This window comes from Oncorhynchus keta, unplaced genomic scaffold (genome assembly GCF_023373465.1).
Source record: "Oncorhynchus keta strain PuntledgeMale-10-30-2019 unplaced genomic scaffold, Oket_V2 Un_contig_13868_pilon_pilon, whole genome shotgun sequence".
NCBI lineage: Eukaryota > Metazoa > Chordata > Actinopteri > Salmoniformes > Salmonidae > Oncorhynchus > Oncorhynchus keta.
This window is the reverse complement of record NW_026278411.1, coordinates 1-4,458: the sequence shown is the minus strand read 5'-3', so window position 1 is coordinate 4,458 and position 4,458 is coordinate 1. Positions and strand designations below refer to the sequence as shown.

The following is a 4,458-nucleotide window of genomic DNA, read 5'->3' as shown; positions in this document are numbered from 1 at the left end:
CCCTTATAGACAAAACATCACCTTGCCCTTTAAATCCATTCTCCTGAACAGTATTAGTTGTGATGTAATAGAGGTATAGATGATACAGCGTAATGCACAACAACCATACAACTGTTTTTCTTACTCAAAGAGCAAAGCATTGTGGGTCAGACATGGAACGATGGTCCTCTGTCACGCAGAACATGTCATGTACAGTATTTTTTATGTATTTTTATTTTACCTTTATTTAACTAGGCAAGTCAGTTAAGAACACATTCTTATTTTCAATGACGGCCTGGGAACAGTGGGTTAACTGCCTGTTCAGGGGCAGAACGACAGATTTGTACCTTGTCAGCTCGGGGGTTTGAACTTGCAACCTTTCGGTTACGAGTCCAACGCTCTAACCACTAGGCTACCTGCCGTCCCTACACTCTAACCACTAGGCTACCTGCCGTCCCTACACTCTAACCACTAGGCTACCTGCCGTCCCTACACTCTAACCACTAGGCTACCTGCCGTCCCTACACTCTAACCACTAGGCTACCTGCCGTCCCTACACTCTAACCACTAGGCTACCTGCCGTCCCTACACTCTAACCACTAGGCTACCTGCCGTCCCTACACTCTAACCACTAGGCTACCTGCCGTCCCTACACTCTAACCACTAGGCTACCTGCCGTCCCTACACTCTAACCACTCGTCTACCTGCCGTCCCTACACTCTAACCACTAGGCTACCTGCCGTCCCTACACTCTAACCACTAGGCTACCTGCCGTCCCTACACTCTAACCACTAGTCTACCTGCCGTCCCTACACTCTAACCACTAGTCTACCTGCCGTCCCTACACTCTAACCACTAGGCTACCTGCCGTCCCTACACTCTAACCACTAGGCTACCTGCCGTCCCTACACTCTAACCACTAGTCTACCTGCCGTCCCTACACTCTAACCACTAGGCTACCTGCCGTCCCTACACTCTAACCACTAGGCTACCTGCCGTCCCTACACTCTAACCACTAGGCTACCTGCCGTCCCTACACTCTAACCACTAGTCTACCTGCCGTCCCTACACTCTAACCACTAGTCTACCTGCCGTCCCTACACTCTAACCACTAGGCTACCTGCCGTCCCTACACTCTAACCACTAGGCTACCTGCCGTCCCTACACTCTAACCACTAGGCTACCTGCCGTCCCTACACTCTAACCACTAGGCTACCCTGCCACCTCTACATTCTAACCACTAGGCTACCTGCCGTCCCTACACTCTAACCACTAGGCTACCTGCCGTCCCTACACTCTAACCACTAGGCTACCTGCCGTCCATACACTCTAACCACTAGGCTACCTGCCGTCCCTACACTCTAACCACTAGGCTACCTGCCGTCCCTACACTCTAACCACTAGGCTACCTGCCGTCCCTACACTCTAACCACTAGGCTACCTGCCGTCCCTACACTCTAACCACTAGGCTACCTGCCGTCCCTACACTCTAACCACTAGGCTACCTGCCGTCCCTACACTCTAACCACTAGGCTACCTGCCGTCCCTACACTCTAACCACTCGTCTACCTGCCGTCCCTACACTCTAACCACTAGGCTACCTGCCGTCCCTACACTCTAACCACTAGGCTACCTGCCGTCCCTACACTCTAACCACTAGGCTACCTGCCGTCCCTACACTCTAACCACTAGGCTACCTGCCGTCCCTACACTCTAACCACTAGGCTACCTGCCGTCCCTACACTCTAACCACTAGGCTACCTGCCGTCCCTACACTCTAACCACTAGTCTACCTGCCGTCCCTACACTCTAACCACTAGTCTACCTGCCGTCCCTACACTCTAACCACTAGTCTACCTGCCGTCCCTACACTCTAACCACTAGGCTACCTGCCGTCCCTACACTCTAACCACTAGGCTACCTGCCGTCCCTACACTCTAACCACTAGGCTACCTGCCGTCCCTACACTCTAACCACTAGTCTACCTGCCGTCCCTACACTCTAACCACTAGTCTACCTGCCGTCCCTACACTCTAACCACTAGTCTACCTGCCGTCCCTACACTCTAACCACTAGGCTAGCTGCCGTCCCTACACTCTAACCACTAGGCTACCTGCCGTCCCTACACTCTAACCACTAGGCTACCTGCCGTCCCTACACTCTAACCACTAGGCTACCCTGCCACCTCTACATTCTAACCACTAGGCTACCTGCCGTCCCTACACTCTAACCACTAGGCTACCTGCCGTCCCTACACTCTAACCACTAGGCTACCTGCCGTCCCTACACTCTAACCACTAGGCTACCTGCCGTCCCTACACTCTAACCACTAGGCTACCTGCCGTCCCTACACTCTAACCACTAGGCTACCCTGCCGTCCCTACACTCTAACCACTAGGCTACCTGCCGTCCCTACACTCTAACCACTAGGCTACCTGCCGTCCCTACACTCTAACCACTAGGCTACCTGCCGTCCCTACACTCTAACCACTAGGCTACCTGCCGTCCCTACACTCTAACCACTAGGCTACCTGCCGTCCCTACACTCTAACCACTAGGCTACCCTGCCACCTCTACACTCTAACCACTAGGCTACCCTGCCGTCCCTACACTCTAACCACTAGGCTACCTGCCGTCCCTACACTCTAACCACTAGGCTACCTGCCGTCCCTACACTCTAACCACTAGGCTACCTGCCGTCCCTACACTCTAACCACTAGGCTACCTGCCGTCCCTACACTCTAACCACTAGGCTACCTGCCGTCCCTACACTCTAACCACTAGGCTACCTGCCGTCCCTACACTCTAACCACTAGGCTACCTGCCGTCCCTACACTCTAACCACTAGGCTACCTGCCGTCCCTACACTCTAACCACTAGGCTACCTGCCGTCCCTACACTCTAACCACTAGTCTACCTGCCGTCCCTACACTCTAACCACTAGTCTACCTGCCGTCCCTACACTCTAACCACTAGTCTACCTGCCGTCCCTACACTCTAACCACTAGTCTACCTGCCGTCCCTACACTCTAACCACTAGGCTACCTGCCGTCCCTACACTCTAACCACTAGGCTACCTGCCGTCCCTACACTCTAACCACTAGGCTACCTGCCGTCCCTACACTCTAACCACTAGTCTACCTGCCGTCCCTACACTCTAACCACTAGTCTACCTGCCGTCCCTACACTCTAACCACTAGTCTACCTGCCGTCCCTACACTCTAACCACTAGGCTACCTGCCGTCCCTACACTCTAACCACTAGGCTACCTGCCGTCCCTACACTCTAACCACTAGGCTACCTGCCGTCCCTACACTCTAACCACTAGGCTACCCTGCCACCTCTACACTCTAACCACTAGGCTACCTGCCGTCCCTACACTCTAACCACTAGGCTACCTGCCGTCCCTACACTCTAACCACTAGGCTACCTGCCGTCCCTACACTCTAACCACTAGGCTACCTGCCGTCCCTACACTCTAACCACTAGGCTACCCTGCCGTCCCTACACTCTAACCACTAGGCTACCTGCCGTCCCTACACTCTAACCACTAGGCTACCTGCCGTCCCTACACTCTAACCACTAGGCTACCTGCCGTCCCTACACTCTAACCACTAGGCTACCTGCCGTCCCTACACTCTAACCACTAGGCTACCTGCCGTCCCTACACTCTAACCACTAGGCTACCCTGCCACCTCTACACTCTAACCACTAGGCTACCCTGCCGTCCCTACACTCTAACCACTAGGCTACCTGCCGTCCCTACACTCTAACCACTAGGCTACCTGCCGTCCCTACACTCTAACCACTAGGCTACCTGCCGTCCCTACACTCTAACCACTAGGCTACCTGCCGTCCCTACACTCTAACCACTAGGCTACCTGCCGTCCCTACACTCTAACCACTAGGCTACCTGCCGTCCCTACACCCTAACCACTAGGCTACCTGCCGTCCCTACACTCTAACCACTAGGCTACCTGCCGTCCCTACACTCTAACCACTAGGCTACCTGCCGTCCCTACACTCTAACCACTAGGCTACCCTACCGTCCCTACACTCTAACCACTAGGCTACCTGCCGTCCCTACACTCTAACCACTAGGCTACCCTGCCGTCCCTACACTCTAACCACTAGGCTACCTGCCGTCCCTACACTCTAACCACTAGGCTACCTGCCGTCCCTACACTCTAACCACTAGGCTACCTGCCGTCCCTACACTCTAAACACTAGGCTACCCTACCGTCCCTACACTCTAACCACTAGGCTACCTGCCGTCCCTACACTCTAACCACTAGGCCACCTGCCGTCCCTACACTCTAACCACTAGGCTACCTGCCGTCCCTACACTCTAACCACTAGGCTACCTGCCGTCCCTACACTCTAACCACTAGGCTACCCTACCGTCCCTACACTCTAACCACTAGGCTACCTGCCCACTAGTCCCTACACTCTAACCACTAGGCTACCCTACCGTCCCTA

General features: G+C 54.4%; 1 long non-coding RNA gene across 5 annotated transcripts; it reads right to left on the bottom strand.

Annotated features, from left to right (window-relative positions):
* Window positions 1-226: 226 nt before the first annotated feature.
* On the bottom strand, window positions 227-4,279 carry LOC127918266 (uncharacterized). Of its 5 annotated transcripts, none has more exons than XR_008099629.1 (4): window positions 2,833-4,279; window positions 1,549-1,996; window positions 812-1,035; window positions 227-779 (listed from the first exon to the last, which is right to left on the bottom strand). It is a non-coding gene; the product is annotated as an uncharacterized LOC127918266 (long non-coding RNA). The 5 variants fall into 5 exon arrangements; XR_008099631.1 differs by having other exon boundaries at window positions 227-1,099; window positions 1,741-1,804; window positions 1,901-1,996; XR_008099628.1 differs by having other exon boundaries at window positions 227-1,099; window positions 1,741-1,996.
* Window positions 4,280-4,458: the final 179 nt, after the last annotated feature.